Raw genomic sequence first — 19,429 nt, 5'->3', positions numbered from 1 at the left:
TAATTTTATTGTATTTAAATTATACATTGACAAACTTGACAAAAATTAAAACAAGACCAAGAAAAAGGCTAATATGTTACAATAAACAACAACAAAAAATTTAGCTTAGTTAGAGTAGACTGAGAATAACCATGCTGGATTTCAAGGTTGTCTAGGCATGTTTGGCAAAAATCCATTATTGTTTTCTGTCTTTACTATGCAACTATTTATTAATCAAATAGTTAGAGCACCAAAAGTGTATCCATGACATTTATTCAGCAAGTGTTAGGAGACAGGTAGAAAAGTAAAAAAAAAAGCAAAACACAGAACTATTACAGAAACTTTTGAATGAAACCTCAAAAATGAAAAACAGATTTTTCACACTTTGATTTACTCGCATGGCTTTCACTTGTCTGATGATTTCAGTGTGAGGATGTGTGCACATGTGAACACGTAACCAAATAAGCCAATCAAGATGATTTATTCCTGCCACCAGTTTAGTGTAAAAAAACAGATATTGACACAGTCACTGTGGAACAGCAAGACAAGTGATGGCCTTATCCTGAGGCCTGCTGTGGGTTTCCTTGATCTTGTCAGGGTTCCTTGATCTACAAAGCTAGGCATTGCTGGCTCTTACTGCTTTTGACAGCATAAATGGTGTATAAACTGAGAGTTCATAAAGAAATAGGGACTAGGATATCTGCTTTCTTATTGATTTTGGAAATTATTAACGATTTGGTAAGTTTAATCATAAGAAAATGATTAAAATTTAAGGTTTTTCTGCTCAGCTAATACAACTGCATTCTGATTTTTTTTCAAATTTATTTTCTCAAGGACACCTTGCCTTTTAATTTTAGGTTTCATATTATTTTTATCAATTTAAATGAAAATAATAAGACAAAGTTATGGAGCTTACCCATTATTACATGGTAATTTTAACAGATACATTTATTATATAAAGCTAGAATAACATCTGTCTGTGTACTCCAGGAACAAGCACCTGTAGTGGACATATCTCTCAGTGGTCCCCCCCGCAGGATCCTCCTGCAGTCTGCAGAGCTCTTTTCCCCGACTGTGGGAACTGCTTTATACCACCAAGAATCCGACTCCCTGCGCCTTGAAACCAAAGGGTACTTTTTTTTCCCCTTGGGATTTTGAGTTTTAAGCATTTCCCAAGGGTTGAAGAATTGGAGCTGAGTCCTCTGTGAATAGTACCTGAAAAGGACCTTGGTTCTATTTCCTCAGAACCCTAGAATCTTCCTGGATTCTGTTCTTTCTGGAGAATACTTTCAGTTTTTCCTTTGGATCTATAAGCTTATCCTTTTGTCCTTTTTTCTTGAACTCATCCTTTTGCTTAAGTTACCAGTGAGGATTAAACTAGCTGTCACACCAGCCTGTCCTGCTCAACTAAGGCCCCTCAAGTATGGAAGCCCTATGATTATCCTAAATTACTTATTTCCCTGACTTGTCAGACCCTCAGCCTCCCCTCCAAGGCCCTGTCATCTGTTCCACCTCAGCCATGTGCTCACGTAGGCACAGCTGACTTCTAGCCTCAGTTGGAGCTGTGTGTCCTTCCGTGACTTAAAGACCTTGGTGCTATGTCTCAAGATCCATCTGTGGTGAATGGTAACTATCAGGTGCTTAACATGTGTTTTGTGGTATGTCTGATATTACACAAGATGCTGAAAAGATTTGGTACCACGGTGGGTACTTAGAACAGTTAAATACCTACTAACTGTGAGCTCAGGACTGCCACTCTCACTGAATTCCTCAGAATCAGGCAGTGGAAGGAATACAAGCACAACTAAGTCTTCCTAGAGCCTCTTGGTAGCCAGAGCTAGAGATGACATGGATGAAAGGCAGGCGAACTAATTTTTAATGCTTGCACATCCATAGGCCTTTAAAATGAATGCTTGCACATTCATAGACCCTTTGTGGATTGGAGGTGGCAAGTGAAATGTGTCAGCTCCCAAGCTGGCATCTCAGTCCCCAGGCAAACAAGCCTATCTTACAAGGCAATTTTGTACTTGATGCTATACTCTGGCAAACCCAGTCTATGGAAGAGAATGTAAACTGGGGCGCTGGGGGGGGGGAGCGGGGGGGGGGTTAGGGCTCTCCACGAACCCTTTTATGTGCAGTCTGGCCAGGACAGCACTACATCACCAACCACCCAACTTTTGGTGGGCAACATTTTAAGTTTAGATCATACAAAGCTACCTGAATTTTGTGTGCGTATTTTTTTTTTCTTGACAAGAAAGTCAGAAGTTAGACACAAAAGGCCTTCCCGGGTAACGAATAGGTGGGGCTCAGCTGCGGCTTCCCTTTCTATGAGGCTTTGCTGCTCAATTTACATGTGAGCCCTGAAAGCATTCATGTTTGACATCTCTGGCTTAGGTCTACATCTGCTTAAGGTTAATGCCACCAAGAAATTTACCGTGTATTTGCAGTGACCATTCTGACCCATGGAATCAACGCTTTTCTCTTCAGCAGAAAACATTTTCATTTCTGTTGCCTTTTTCATCATTCCTCACCTTTTGTTTTACACAGCATCTGATACTGAATGTCAAGAGGAATTTAAAATTATGGTTCATTTACTCTACTTAAACACAAGGAAGGGAAAGCAATTACCAGAGTAAAATGATGGATTCTCCTTGTGCCTTACTTAAGTATTTAGTGCTTGATGAGTGCTGTGAAGGAGAAATAAGTTTTCAGAGAGGACTTTATTGATACACAATCATGAAAGACTCGGAACACGACTTAGTTATCAAACATATGGTTTGCAAACAAAATCAATCATTTCCTAGGCAATAAGTTAGTTGACAGTAGACTGTATCTCAATGGGGTTTTTTGTTTGTTTCTAAATTGGAAAATAATTTTTTAGTGGTGAGTAAATTTCCTGCACCAACAACAGTTTTGTTTTTGTGGTTTGGATCTTTTTTTTTTTCCTGCAAAAGAAACATGTTACTAGATGGATGATTCGATGGGACCATGCAGATGGTCTTCTGAAAATCTTATAAATATAATCCCATATAAACAGAGCAAATGTATTTTTCATGTGAGGATAAACTGTTAATTAGTTTATCTTAATTACAGATTTGCTACCTGCTAGAGGTTGGAATTTAATGGATTGATGATTCAACTTGATAGATCATAAAAAGTAACTATCGGTATGTCACTGTTTTGCTGACTAACAACACAGATGCCTCATGCATCTTTATTCAACTCACATTTAAAATGCATTTTATTTCCAAAGAAGCTCATCAAATGAGCCCATAAATGCAACTTATGAAAACAGTTCTACATATCAGTTTTTTTTCAAACATAATCGCATGGCTATTTCATTGCCTTGTATAATGTTCCCAGCAGATATAGTCAAGAGCAGTCGAGGTGTCTTTAACAGCATAATATTCTGAGATGGGGGTAATTCTGGCCTCAAAATTAGAAAGAATATGATGTAGGAGAGGAGTGACGTTCAGGCAGAAAACAGAAAAAAGAAATGAATCACTTCAAAAAAAATAAACAGGAGAACTTTTGTATCAAGTACATCTTAAGATATTGCATGAATTAAAGTTTCTTTGGAATCTCTAAGATTATGAGAGATTAAAAAAGTACATTCAAGAAATATTTTTTTTCAAATATATTTCTACCTGTGAGTTTTCATTATGAGCATTCCTAGTTGTCAATGTACATGAAGGACTGGCTCCCGCCCTACTATCCCAGGTACATACAGACATCAGGCAAAAGTCCAAGTATGGGTGGACGTGCCTGACACAGGAGGGCCATCCTACCTAAGCCGGGACATTCCACTGTGGGTCTAGCCAGAAGTGCCCACCTTCCCTAGCCCTGGTAGCCGTTTCAATAACCTCTGTCTCCTTGCTCAGACCCCATAAAAGCCTAATGCCAACTGCACAACCTTCCTCCTCCTGGCTGCTGTAACAAACAGTCCTTGCCTGCTGAGGTTGACTCAGCCGGTTCCTTTCTCCTCCTGTTCCCTAACATTTGGTGCCAACACCTGGGAGAGGAAAAGCATCAGGAGAAGTAACTGGGGGCCATCCGCCTCCTGACCCCCTCTCCTCCAGCCTTTGGTTACTCCCCACCCCCCCCCCACTTCTCTCCACTGAGAGAACAGAGCCCACAGCTACCCCCGAGCTCTTCAGCCCAAGGCTGAAGACTCCCTGGGCCTGGGTGCTGTCCCTGACCCCTTCAGCTCAATGCAACCGCCCTGCCCTTAAGCCACAGTGCCACTTCCAGTTTTCCATGCTTAACTGGAGATAAGAGTCTCATAGACTTTAGTTCCCCAGGCTGGTTTTGAACCTTGATCCTCAGATCTCAGCCTCCTGAGGAGCTAGGATTACAGGCATGAGCCACTAGAGCCACTATGCCCGAGTAGATTAGGGAAAATTTTGAAGTGGATTTATTTTATACAACATGAGCCTTTTAACCTATATACTCCATTTGCTACTTCTGCAAGATCAATATAATACCAAGAATATGCTGGCTTTAAAATGTACACCAAAAGAAATACCATGAGCACAGGCATTATTAGAGTATAAAGAAATAATACTCCACAAAAGACTGTTAACACAAGCATCATTAGAATACAAGGAAGTAGGGATTCCTCAAAAGACTGTAAACATAGGCATCGATAGAATTACAAGTATCACTGCTGTGAGACTGACAGAATAATCTGCTTTGGTGAAACAGGAGGATGTCAGGGTTTCCAGACAACCTTCTGAGAATCAATACGATCAACTGCGGACTGCAAATCCTGAAGGGACACCTCTGACTCTGGTGGATAGAAGTTTAGATCTTCTAAGACTGGATGAGGTTCTAGAGCGCTCCTGACCACTGGTCATCTTCCAGCAGAGTAGCTGGGAATGACCCAAAGAAGTGCCTATTTACTTGTTAGTATTCTAGATTTTTAGACATCATTTTGAGCATCTCATAGTTCCCACCCTAAGAAACCACCTCCCAGATCTTATAAACTAAACCCATGACAACTGACCTACCTTATTCAAAAATAAGTATAATGTACAATTTCTAACTCCAAGCAATGCAATTGGACTAGAGGAACAATCTACCATCATGTGGTTGAGATATTTCTGTGGCAGGTATATAGCAGGCTCAAGAACAAAGCTTTGACTGAGCATTCCCCAAGTAGCCAGCATTTACTGGACAGACGAGTTTGGACAGAGGCCTGAGAAATGGAAGGCGTGGCGATTTCTGGATCAGGATACCTTCCAGGAACGTTCTCTTGTTTGGCATTATCATGCTTCTAGATTCTTTGCAGTTCACTTTCCTCATGGCTGTTTTTACAATTACATATTCTCTTAAAAAAACTGGTTAGAATATGCAGGCTTTACTGGATAGTTTATATTCTTTAATGTATCAGAACCATACTTGAATTTCTTTGTAGGGCGATAGATTGAACTCTGTTAAGAAAGGACAGTAAAGGAGAAAAAAATTCAGGAAAATATTTCACAATAACCAAAATACTATAAGCTCTAAGTGTGTGCGGCACAATGGACTGAGATTATGAGATGAGGTCTATATGCTAATTGCGCTATATGACATATATTCTAATTGTGCCAAATGAAGACCATGACATAGCAGGAGTGAAGGGGAGGATAAGAGGGAAGAAAAGAGTTAGAGAAGATCTTCCCAATCCAATCAAACAACCCCTGACAATTCCAGCTCTTAGGCTGAGAGGCCTCAGAACATTGTATTAGAAACTCATTATATGCCTGTGGGATCAAGAATGTTGAATATGACTTGAAACTATATTTTCACCTCCTCTTGCTGGTTACAACTGCTCTATATGCATATCTTATACCATATATACTTGACCATACAAGCACAATTTATATGTAATTCCTTTCCCAAAGCGCCTAGAGGAGGCAATGCATCTCATACCCAGTGGCCACCAAAGAACACAAAGACAAACGTTCAAGTCTAGACACTGACACATCCCCCTATATTTTCCAAGTATGGCTTGTAGTTTCGTCCCCCTGACTGCCATTCCTGTAGCAGAAGTAGGGTGGTGAAACCCTGATGCAAACTCCGTGGAAATCCACAAGATGCGCCCCCCCCCACTCTGCTATGGAAACAAAGGAAACATATTTATTTATAGGGAACACAGGTTCAACTGTCCATGAAATGATACACTAATCTCTAGAGTTTACAATGTAATTTGAAGTGTCTTTTGTTCTCCATGTGTATGCAATTGTGAGAGTAATTGCCACCCTGAAGGTAAAGAATTCTGGGTATTGCCCAGACAATACATAGCTACAATATGAACCCTTTCAGAATCAAATATTCCCTTAGTATATCCAGAGAAAAAGTCCAGGGAAGTAGTCCCATTTTTTATATACAGTTTTTTCTGGAGAACACCTTATCTTACCCTGACAAGGCTTGCCATTTTCTCTGAACTAGTTTGCAGTGAATGATCTGTTCAACTTATATTCTGAATAGTATCATTGATCTAGTACAATAAACCAAAAAACCATTCTCTTGCCTTTCAAATTTATACATTCTACTTGTGTGTCAGATATTTAAAATCTGAAAATGAAACCAGCTTGAGAATACAAAGGACTGATTTTAAATATAGCAGGATTTAATCAAACTCAGTATGCTAGTACCATGACTATTCTTAGATTAGACTGAGACTACAAGTCACAGAGCACACCATTAAGGAAGTAGTCACTGGGTTAATTTATGGAAATGGTTTCTCAAAATTAAAATTAAATGGATTAAAAGGGGAAGTTTCCATCTTTCAGTTCCTGTAACAAAAGATTGGTAGACTCTCATAACTAGATGCCACTTAAAAACTCCCACTAGGCCGGGAGGTTGGCCTAGTGGTAGAGTGCTTGTCTAGCATGCATGAAGACCTAGGTTTGATTCCTTGGTACCACATACATAGAAAAAAGCTGGAAGTGGTGCTGTGGCTCAAGTAGTAGAGCTCTAGCCTCCAGAAAGCCAAAGGACAGTGCTCAGGCCCTGAGTTCAAGCCCCAGGACTGGAAAAAAAGCTAATAATTTCATTTTCCTATTTTATCTAATAATTTCAATATCCACTGCCACTTAAACGAACCATACAACAGATACTTAGACACTGTGGCAATTGTCTAAACTTGACTAGATACTCCACAAGGAATATAAAAGAGGTATAAACTAAACTTCTTTTTCATGTCTGCATCCAACACAGACAGCACAAGTTCATTATCTCAGCTCACTAAATGCTTGCACACAAATTGATTGATTGCCAACATTCTGCTCTGTGATGCCTTTTAATGTTTCAGATACTGAAAGGTCATTATCATAATCATCATAAACCTCATTTATCTATTCATGACACTGTTCTGGGTGTGACATAAAATTTAGCAGAGAGATCTCAAAACCACAAGAGAAACAGAACGGACATTGACTGACATGACAGTCAAGGAAGATGGCACATGGGATTGAGAAGTGATTTACCTAGATGCTTGTAATTCAACTTATAAATTTATATAGAACACAGCACTTCTTTCCAAAAATAACTTGAAACATTTTCCAGCAAGGGGCACAAAGCAAAATCAAAATACCTGGACTATTGCAAGGTGTCAGTAGAATGACAAGTCAAAGTGGATGCTGACTTCCTTGCTTGTCCTTACCAATTGCCAATCTCAGCAAGAGTAAGCCATGCTTCAGTTAGATAATTTCTTGTACTGGGGAGGGAGCTGCTCATGTGCAGTATGGGTGCTTCGCAAAATCTTTGAGGTTCCAAAAGCACATCCCTGCCCCTTCCAAAGTGCACTAGATATTGCTGCACCCTCCATCTGAGAATCGCTGTTTCGTTCCTTATAGGAATGCTGCTATGAAAAATACCTCACACAGGACAACTTATAAGCAATCAAGATTGAATTGAATTGAACTGAATCAAATAGAATAGAATAGAATAGCTGCAGTTCTGCACATTGAAAAATCCAAGATCAAGAAGCCAGTCGATCTGACCGCACAGAGATCCTATTCCTTCCAGACGGTGGCCTCTGTCTTCACAAGAAGAAAGGGCAAGATGCAGTGAGGAAGCTCCCTCCAAACGCTTTTGTTCAAAACCACTGATCCCAATTATGAAAGTGAGTCCTTGTAAAGGATCTATATTCTCAAAACCATGGCTTAGGGGTTTGTTTCCACATGTGGATCTGTCACAGGGACCTGCAAACCTGGAACTAAGTGCCACCTGTGTCTCTGCTGTTGGATATGTGGCCAAGAGACACAGTTGTTGATTGACACTTTTCCCAAAACCCATTCAATAAAACGTGGTGATTCTTTTTAGGTTTTAAACACTTTTATGAAGATACCATAGATTTCCCTCAAATTGTACATGGTTTCTGAAATATTTCAACTAGTGTGAATACCACAGTTTTAGAATGCATTCATTCATCCTTATCCACTAGCAGTTCCTGCCTCTTTCCTCCTAGTCCGTCTCACTCTCTGCATCTCTGTATCTCTTACATAGACATATATATATATACACACATATAGGATATGTGTATATAAAATAGACATATATTGTACATGTATATGCCTTATAAATATATTCATAAATACTATAATTTGCATATGCTCATAGTTGTTTAACTTGCAAGAATGAGGCTATTCTACAATATTTTCTTATAGGCACATTTCTGTATGTTTGTACACATATGTTTCATTATTTATGAATAATTCTCCACAATATGGATATGCCACAATTCAAATATTCCTCCATTTACAACCATTTAAATAGCCTCTCACACTCCCCTTCTTATGAGAAGAAGCTTACTCCATAACAAAGGCTTACTGGAGTGTGTGTGTATGTACAAATACTTATAACAGATACTGAATAACCTTTCTCTTAGAATGAAGAACAAGCTTCTGTTGTTCAATGTCCTCTAAAATAAGTAAAATACATAGATAGCTATCTAGTAAAGAGAAATTGGCAACTGATAATGAACTTCCTCAAAATATTCCAAAATCTTATGCAGAAAAAAGTGAAAGTCAGAATCCCTAAATACTTTTGTCATCCCTTTTCAAATCCACAATCTTCAGAAAGGGTGAATGTCCAACATTCAAGAACTATACTGCCCACAATGTTTTTCCCGTCTCTGTGGAATGAGGTCCAGTCTAAACAGCTGTGACTACATAGTAAGCCAGCCGCACATACAGTTATAAAACATGTGAGCTGTAAATCTCATCCCCCAAACACACACAACAATGTATACAACTGTGTATTTTTTTTTCGACCACAAATCCTCAGCAGTACATGTAGAACTCAGGCTTCTCTTAAACTAGATTGAGGCTTTCTAAAATAATTTTATTTTAAATGTATTTTCCATTCTTTTAAATGTATCCAAAGGATGATGCTATTTCCACTCAAAGGTATAGAAGTCCAATGATCTGAAAAGGTGGTGAGATAGATTTTTCTAATTTACATTAAAAGAAGAAAATACTTAGTAAAGCACGATGATCCCAACTGGGCATAGGAAACTGTCTAACAAGGTAATTAAAATAAGATTACACAAAACTCATGAGAGAGTCATGTTTGGAAATAAAACAAAAGTAAGAAAATACTGTGCAGATTTATCTAAAGAATCCCACTACAAAAAGAAAAATCCATACAGAGTCCTCAAGTAATTACTACCTGATTAAAAAACTTTTATTAATTGTACATTTTTGTCACTTTTTCATTTCTGTATGTAATCACTAACTCTTAAGAATCAAAACATTCTCTTTTCTATTGTTTTTCAAATGCCTCATATTCTACTGTTTACTATTTAATTCTATTATTCTATTATTTCACATGAATCAATGGTTAAAGCTGCACTTTGAGTAATAAAATTGATGGAAATTTCTGAAAAAAAAAAGCCACAGGTAACATTTGTGACTTCATGTGCTTTGTAAGACATGTTGAACACACATTAATTGGACTCCTACTTATTTATATAAATCTTAAAAGTGATTTTTAAGTCTCAGGCTATCCCAAAATTCATATATGACCATTTACATGGAAAAGTCAAGCAAGAACACTTATAACAGCAGGTTATAAAGATGTTATCAACTCACCATATAAGCCCAGAGTTTGATTTCTTCTACATTTGCAATACTGCAATTAGGTTATGAAAGAAATAGAATAATAAAATTATCCATGTAAATAAGCTGGTACAGCAGTGCCCCTTCAAAATCATGATCATTAAAGCTACGCACTGATCACTGGAGTGTTTACGATTTGGCAGGTGGTTTGAGAGTGTAGGAATCACATCTCAGATATGAGCAGAGTCTTTCAGATAAATGTCCACAGCATTACAGGAGCCCCACCCTCATGGAGCCTTCACAGAAAGATGGGTGACTGACATTTGGCAGATAATTAAAAAGTGTAGCACATCTGGAGTTGATAAGTACTTAGGGAAAAATGAAGCAAAGAAGTGAGATAAACGTTATTTCCAATCACACCCAACACTAAGCAATTTTCTTCTATGACTCAGTCAAGAATATAAAAATCTTTCCTATTTTTAACATACTTGACAACTTCTTCAGATAACATTTTTAGAAATGAATGTATAATGCCATTTATCAAGCAGAAATTCCTTATATAACACCAAAGAGCATCAGTGTGCAATCTATAAAGTAAAGAAAGCATCACAGTAATTTCTGAGAATTCCTTTGCGAAGCTTCACTTTTTTAGCTACTGAGAGTGAAATTCTGCATGATGACTTGGTAACCGAGTGTCAGTGGAAGGTCTTCCCACCTGGTAATCTTTCCAGGAGAAATATAAGAGGGAAACACTTATTTTCTCGTTTAACAGTTAGGGCTCTGAACTTGGGATCATTAAAGTATATGAAGTTTAATGTCCACCTCTTTCCTAGTCTATACCAATTATGTCACTCAAACATGAATATTTCTGTGCACAGCAGGACTGGTATTGAAGGAAGAGGCTTTGGTATGATCGATGATCACGTATAATGAAATTCACATCACCCCACAATATACAAAAGTCAACCTAAACAGATGCCCTAACACATGCATACATCACATGACTGAAACATAAGCTTTCTAAGGCACACTGCTATTTCTCCCTTCCTTCCTAAAAAGCCCAATAGTAGATTAATCAACTTCATTCAAAGGACTACTTTTAGCTTCTAGTTCTCTCCTGTTTCTTATCCTTTTCTCATTTGGTGAAATAATTAACTAGAAGTGGTTCTTCCTTGTTCAAACGATGCTTTCCTATTTTCTCTTTGTAGTTTTTCATAAATAAATTACAACTAAATTCTTTTGGCTAAAAATTCCCTTTGAACAATTTCTTTTCCCCATATTATTCCAACCTCTACCCAAGTGAGATAGCATATGAATTTTTTTTTCTTTTTAGCAAAAGGTTCTCTTTTTCTAACATCTGAAAGGATTCTAAGGGTTAGAATAACAAATCTGCTTACAGTGTCTGTTGTCTAAGAGTCTTTCTTGTCCTACCAGTCCAAAATTGTGCTTCCAGAACCACCAAACCCAAGCAGGCATTCTAGCCTGGCCAGCTAACCCTCAGAGAATCGGAGCGCTATTCTCATTTTAACCACTCTGATTATGTATATGTCTAACCCCTTCCGCCATGGCCTTTCCTTCATCCTCTCTTCTCTTCATTGCTTTAAAATAAAAAACCTCCAACAGAATCGGAAACACTTGGTCCCCGGGTAGTAGTGCTGAATGGGAGACTGCAGAGTCTTTAGGAAGTGGAGGCGGACTTGCTTGTGACGATGATGTTCTGCCCGCTCACTTCCCGCCCACCATCAAGTGAAGACGTCCTTCCTGGACTACATGCTCCCTCTACCATGATGCCCTGCCCAAGTCTGCAACTGTGAACCCACACCCTCCCTCCTGCAGGCTGTTCTCTGAGGTAATGGTGACCCCGCAGGGATGAGAAAACTTCGTGAATCCAATGTGGTAATACCTCAACCACTTGAGGCTATAAGAAGAATATCAGCTGAGCAGTAAGGAAAAACTCACGCGAAACAAAACAGAAACAAATTCTGAATAGAAGTGGTTTCCTCAGACCCTTGAGGAAGAGGAAGTAGAAATCCCTAGGAAACTCCATTCTATGTTATTTATAATTTGATGTTTAATTAATATATATATATATATACACACACACATGAATATATGCATAGTTGTCTAGAAATAACTATGCAGTTCTTATTTCAAAGTACAGGTTCAGATCAGACTCAGATATTCTTTTTTTTTTTTTTTTTTTTTTTTTGCCAGTCCTGGGCGTGAGCACGGTCCTTGGACTTTCTCAAGGCTACAGCTCTACCACTTGAGCCTCAGCACCACTTCCGTTTTTTTGCTATGTATGTGGGGTACCGAGGAATCGAACCCGGGTCTTCGTGCATGCTATGCAAGCACTCTACCACTAGGCCAAACTCCCGGCCCTCAGATATTTTCAAGTAGTGGTCCATCTGCAGTTACTGGGTGGAGGTGCTGGGAACTAGACCCACGAGCCACTCTATTCTAGGCAAATACTCACCACTAAGCTACAACTCTAGCTTCAGTTTTCTTAGTAAGATGAACTCTTCCAGGTATTTCTTACCCATTCATAACTTAAGATCCTACCTGATTACCCACAACTAAGACTGAGGCACCAGTGGATAGAACAGTAACACTAGATATTGTATGTTTAAAAGAGAGAAAGGAGTGAAAGGGGCACACAAATGGAGGGAGGGTGATATACAATCGATAGGATGTTATTATATTCAGTGCACATTATCTAAAAACTGAACTACATAACTTGAGGCAGAGTGGGGAGAACAATGGAAGGAGTGACATGTATCAAGAAGCATTGTCCTCATGACCTGACTTATGGAGTGAGCTCTTGGTGCAGCTACTTAATAATAACTTTTTCAATGCAAAATGGAAAAAAACTCAACTTATTTCTAAGCGAATATGCTAGAAATTGAATAATAGTGATGGTCTATAAGCAAAGGTGTACTGGTAGAAATTGCGCTATTCATCAAAAAAGTACTACATTAGACTTGTGGGGGACAACTCATAACATCGTATTATTTCATTATACCAATATTGTGACAGTATAGATACATCACAGTAATAAAATAAATATTAATAACCTGAAATTTGACTTAAAATGTATGTTACAATGGAACAGCTCCGGAGCAATTCAAAATAATGACAATAACTTTTATTCTTTTCCTATATGCTATTATTTTGAGTAAGTAGAATCCATATTCCCTCGCCAGCTAGAATCTCTAAACTCTTAATAGCATCCCCATGGTTTTGCTTCTTTCTAGGATGTCATCACTGATTCCATCATAGTTCAAGCAGAAGAACAAATCATCATTTGTCCTTAGAAGCATGAACTGGCTATGACTATTTCTGTATTCACAGCAATCCTGCTCTGAAGTAATGCTCTAATCAACCTGCCAGCATTCTGCCAGCAGCAGCGTTGCCATACCAGCTAATTACCAAAAAGCATTTAATTCTTTCTTCATAAACTGTACATTTCATAGTTGTATTAATTTGTTACTCCCAAATCATGCTTCTACAATGCACTTAGCCTTCAGCAATATTGTGTAAAAGCTTATCTGGAATGTGGCTCATCTACAATTCATGAAGGGTTTTCCTCATATAATGCAGTACACACACACACACACACACACACACACACACACACACACATGAATTAGGATAATTTTAGTTGCATATAAAAGAAACCTCCAAATAATAATAGCTAAACCATGAGATTTATTTATTTTTCTTGTTTTAATCCATTACCCTCCTTAGCATATGGTTTATATACTTAGGCCTACCTCAGGAGCAAGAAGGCCAAACGCTAGAGCACTTTAGGCAGTAAAAGGAGAGAAGGGAAAGCAGCAAATAAGACTTACCTCCCAGATGGTCAGCCTTGTAGGTCTTCCTCTTTGTTGTTCCCACTTATTTCCTAATAGGAAGGGAGAACAGAAATGCACACTTTTAAGCTTGCTGCGTTGCCAATCTCCTTATCAAAGGAGAAGGAAACCCATTCAGAATAGGCAAACATCGGTGTCTCTCATAACACATTTCCCTTTTCATGGTTCTGTTGGCTAGGTTCCTTTACTACATGCCTTTGGGTCAGCACATTTTGCTGCAAGGCTCAGACTTATGCCTTCCATAGTATTTTATCTTTAGGCTTCTACTATCTCTGAACAGCTTGACTTTATCATGAATATTTCAGTAATACTATCTCACAAGATTATGGGGATATATGCATGTATTATGGAATATATAATACTATATATAGGCGTATACATAGTAGTGTTTTTAAAATGACTCATTTTAAAGAAGTTCCTTATAATAATGGGACTATTTGCATTAACTAAGAAGAGCATGAAAAATAAAGTCAGAGATTATTTTGTAATCTTAATGGTCTTGGAAGTTGTTTTTTTATTTTAGAAAATGTGGCAAGAAGATACTAGCATTTGTCTATTAAATTTTAAAAGCATGAGTAAAAATTAACGAGAGAATTGAGTATCACAGAAAAGATACTGGTTTTTCCATGTAAAGATCAAGCCCCAGGATCCAAACCCAAGCGTTCCTTTATAACGTTGTGCATAACCTAAAATATAAGCACAATTCATATGTAGCTCTGTTAGGATATGTTAAAGAATACTTGACACCTATAGGACAGAAATGGAAAGTTTTAAGAAGAAAAGAGTAATTTTAAAAGATAACAAGGTAAGATAAAAGGAGGAAAATATTTAAGTAGACCAAGAAACGTAAGTTTCCTTTGGATCTAATAAAAAGCAGAATATAATTAGGATGTGGAAGCTCAATCCAATAATGGGAAGAAAACAAACTATAAATCCGGATGATGTTCTCCCACAATAAATAAAGAAATGAAAATAGTAAAGGAGAAAATAATGCATAATAATGGGAGAGAGGTAATAAAGAGCCCAGATGTTTCTAAAGAAGAGGTACAATCAGAAGAGCAAAAATAATAACCTAACGAGAAATGTGACTCATGCCTATGATCACAGAAGGCTGAGATTGGAGGCTAGTGGTTTTAAGACAGTTTAAGCTGAAAAGTTCACAGAGCCCTTCATTTCTAATTGGCCAGCAAATTGTGTGACTAAAGGTGTGGCTCAAGTGGTAGAGTACCAGCTATGAGCAAAAAGCTGAGCAAGAGTGCAAGGTCCTTTATGGTTTATCTCCTCTTGTTGCTGTATCTGACTCTGGTACCTGGTATATTGTACATACATTTATTTACTTGAATGAGGGAAGGGAAGGGGAAAAGCAAGATGATGAGACTTGGAGAAAGATGTGACACTTGACAACTTACACATGTGTGTCTATGAGCACGCACATGGCCATGCCGGTCTGCATGAAAAGCCGAAGCCATGCTGAACCTCACAGGTTCTCTCTATCAACACTAGAATTTGCCAAGCAGATTTTAAAAATCAGATGCTGGATCTTTCTTTATGCAGCAAGTGAAGTGGGGTGATTCTTTTTTTTTTTTGTTTTAGCCTATGATAATGTACCTACGACCTGGTTGATAGTTCTATTGACATTACAGTTTTTAAGCAGTAATAATTTTAATTCAACCTAATTGAATTTCCCCTGAAGATTTTGTATGTCTTGAATGGAAATGAAGATTCCAGGAGTTATAGAGGAGACAAATACAAAGTGAAACAGGCAACAAATACGATATTTACTTATCCCCTAAAACTTAACTTTGCAGAACCATGTTGTCCATAGGATGCAGTTTACACTATGAAAGCTGATTCTATGAGAACGGATGCTATGCTGGCTCTCATGTGTACAGAGGTCATAAAGCAGGTCCACTAGTAAAGCTTCCAGGTCCCACTCTTCCTCTTTCACACTTCTCCTCTGTTACCAGAACGCCTGCTCCCTTCCAAACACCAGGCACACACACATAGAGCTGGAAGAATCAAACAGTCTCACAACTCTCAGTGCCCCTCTCCCACCCAACTGGGTCAGACGTGAACTTCATTAAATTGCTGTCATATGGTGGAGGCTGCGATGCATCAGGCTGGGAGAGCTTCACTCTTCGGGTGTTCTCTAAGGCTGTTAACCAGAACAGCAACTCTCATTAGGGGTTCCCCAAAAGCAGCTAATTAAGGGACAAAGGCCCCTCCGATTGTGACAATTACACCTGTAAAGTCCTTATAGAAACACCCAAATCTCTAACAAACCTATGTTTGGTTGCTTAGGACAAGAAATAAAGAACTCTTCTATCAAAAAAAAAATTGAGAGGCAGAAACTGTCAACCATTTGAAAAGCTTTACGAAAATGATCATCCAATTAGTGGCTATGATCAAATCAGGCATGAACTCTCTCTGGATGGCTCCATAATTTTCCTTCTTGCATGGTGTAATTTCATATAGCTCAAATGAACTCGTGAGAGGTAATTCAGTTCCAAACAGTTTTCTCATCACTGCTAATTATACTAATACATTGAAATGCCTCCTGCAAAATGCATGAGCTCTTTAAGCCACCTCATTAATGTGATATAATTTTTGCCAGAATATATATCAAACCTATTATCACCACAGGTTTTCTTTAGTATTTTTTTTCAAAATGTCTATCAAAAGCTTAAAAAGTAGATTTCTTTGGGTTGGTCGCCTCGTAATTAACTGTTCCTTTGAACTACTGTTATCTATTGTAGTATTTTTTTCAACAGCACTAACAAATCTTAGGTATGATATAACCCAGGCCCACCAGTTTCTTTTTCCTCTCTGAGTATTTCATTCCTTAAATCTTTTCCCCGTTGTAGCTGATTCTTTAAATGGCAAATGGTGCGTGCAATAATGTGCAAAAATGAGTTATACAAACTGAAAGCAGGGGTGTACAGAAAAGCATCATCCGAAACTAAAATAAAGACAGATTTTATGGTATTTATGTCAGTTAATTTAACTGCTGGTAGGGGCTTTTGTTGAAACATGAGTTAGTTCCAGTGTTTAACCTTGCAGTATTAATTTATGCTTTATGGCCTGAGTACTTTATCATCCCCTCCTTGCGAAGACAGTTATCTCATTAGCCAGAATTTAATGAAATGCAAGGATACACTTCTTAATTTCAAAGATTACTATAACACAAATCAGGTGTAAATCTCAGACTGCCACTTTCCTTGCCTGTTTAAAGAGAGATACAGAGGGGGGGAGGGGGGGGAAAAAGTATTCACTTTGTGATCACATCATAGAAATCATCGGGTGAGATGCATTTCATCATAGTCATTCTAAAGGCATCTTAAAGTTGCATCTGGAAACATTAATGGTCCTTTAGCTACTATAAAGTTTTCAGGGTCGTCAATTTATTTCATTTTCATCATCACAATGAAAAGTTACCAGTTTCCCAGACTTATTCAAGCCTGAGCATGAACTCCTAACAATATTTTAAATAAAGTCAATTTCATAGATAGTATCAGTATACAATGCTACAGTGAAGTGTTTTAAATTAGCAGACATTTTTATGGAAAAGGTACATATGACACAAAGTATAGAATTATTCAACAAACATAAACACATGTAAGTTTGAAATATAAGGCACCTTCAAACAGCAAGAATGTTTACATTAAAAGCCAACTAGAATGACCTTTGTTTGTTTAACAGTTCCAAAAAGTCAGCTTATTTAAATACTCTACTGATTTCCCACTTTCTTGTGTCTAGACCATTGCTCCAGGTGTCTGCTTTGCCAAAACGCCTCTGTAGGCTTGTGGCGTCATCTGTGGTAAAATCCTGTCATACCACTCAAGTTACCTATGATCAGGCTCAAAATTGCTTGGGAATATTGTATGCAACTTAGGTTTCTGAGAGAGACAAATGAAGAAAAGAATGTTTCTTGTATGTATCATTAATTTCAGTGTGCCATTTCTAAGTTATGAGAAGAATTTATATAATATTTATAACTATATAAATAATATCAAGCAAGGAGAACTTGATGAATAAATGATTCTCTTTGATTTAATGTTGATTAGAAAAGGAAAACTTTCCAGGTACTAACAGCAGTTTAAAACCATGCATTTGAAGCCTGGCATGGACATACATACTCGTCACCCTAGCTCTTGGGCGTCTCCTGCATGGTCCACAGGAGCTGACGTGAACTGCAGCTCCACTGCATTCCACGGAGGAATGAGGGTGTCAAAGTCAAGCCTCACTAGATAGAATGCTACAGAAATCATTGGCAGGTTTTTTCTTATCTGTAAAATGAAGAACTAAAATCAACTCCACTTGTAGAAGAATTTTAGACATTGAAAAACTGAGAAGGCAGTACAGAAACTTTGCCCACATATGAACTTAGTTCTTAATATCTCACTTTTTTAGGGTAGATCTGTGTCAATGTTAGTTATTAGTAAAAGTGCAGGCTTTACTCACACTCCATGAGCTTCTGTTGGTCTCAGGGGACGGGGTCCCGCATGGGGACAACATACTCACTGGTCCTGGCTTGGCAGCTCATCTCAGATGTGGCCATTTCTGTCTTTGCTTGCCTTGATGAGAGTTTGTCTGAGGGACTTCCCAGGACTGAAGATATGGGCGAGGAAGGCCACACAAGGAGAGTATCACTGACTCATCTCTCGGGTGAGGTCCGTAGCTCGGTACACCATTCCTGACATGAGTTACATTTCTCAACCCGCAGCATTAGACCTAGCGCTGGTTATTCTGTGTCACAAGAGGGCTGCGGCCCACACTGGTCCCTCCTGGTGTCATTTACTCAGCACTCATACTAAGCTGCTATAGTGACAGCAATTAATTGATTCAATTAATACAATCCAACTTCACTAGAAGACCATGTATTACGAGATGTTTAAAGGAAAACATTCACTGAAATACTGGATAAACTCTGTTCGAAGAGTTTCACTCACCTCCGAGACAGCCTTAAGACCTAGTCGAACACTGTAGAAGGTTGTTAGCCATCTACCTTGAAAATTCCTATCACTTTATCACCCACATTTTTAGTGATGGCTACTACTAAAAAGCAAAATGAAGAAGCCAAAAAAGCAAGATTAGTGTTGGTAAAGACATGAAGAAATTGGAACTCCTCTACATTATTTGTGCAATTATAGAATGGCACAGCCACTATGAAAGACAGTATGGAAGTTTCTCAGCATATTAAAAATAGAACTTACTATATGACCCAACATCCCCATTCGTAGCTACACATCTAACAGAACTGAAAGCAGGATTCCAAACAGATATTTGCACTTCCGTATTCATTGCAGCATTTCTCCCAATCGCCAATATGTAAAGGCAATCAAAATGCCCATCAATAGACAAATGCGAAAAACAAATGTGTCACATGGGAATGGAATATGTCTTTCCCTTAAAAAGATGGAAGTCCAGCCAGACGCAGTGGCTCACGCCTGTCCTCCTAGCTACTCAGGAGGCTGAGATCTGGGGATCAAGGTTCAAAGCCAGCCTGGGCACAAAAGGACCTGAAAACTCTTA

General features: G+C 38.3%; 1 protein-coding gene across 4 annotated transcripts in view; it reads right to left on the bottom strand.

The window, feature by feature from the left end:
• The window catches only part of Meis2 (Meis homeobox 2), a 378,408-nt gene that overhangs the window by 277,663 nt on the left and 81,316 nt on the right, over positions 1–19,429 (bottom strand). For 3 of the 4 annotated variants that reach the window (XM_090318635.1, XM_090318634.1, XM_090318636.1), the window contains one exon: positions 13,877–13,929. The exons of the other annotated variant lie outside the window; for it this stretch is intronic. The gene's annotated coding sequence lies outside the window, so the exon portion shown is untranslated. The remainder of the gene's footprint in view (positions 1–13,876; positions 13,930–19,429) is intronic. 4 annotated transcript variants of the gene reach the window in all.

The sequence above is a fragment of the Megascapheus bottae genome, chromosome 25 (genome assembly GCF_031878675.1).
Source record: "Megascapheus bottae isolate mThoBot1 chromosome 25, mThoBot2.hap1, whole genome shotgun sequence".
Lineage (NCBI taxonomy): Eukaryota > Metazoa > Chordata > Mammalia > Rodentia > Geomyidae > Megascapheus > Megascapheus bottae.
This window is presented reverse-complemented; position numbering and strand designations above follow the sequence as displayed.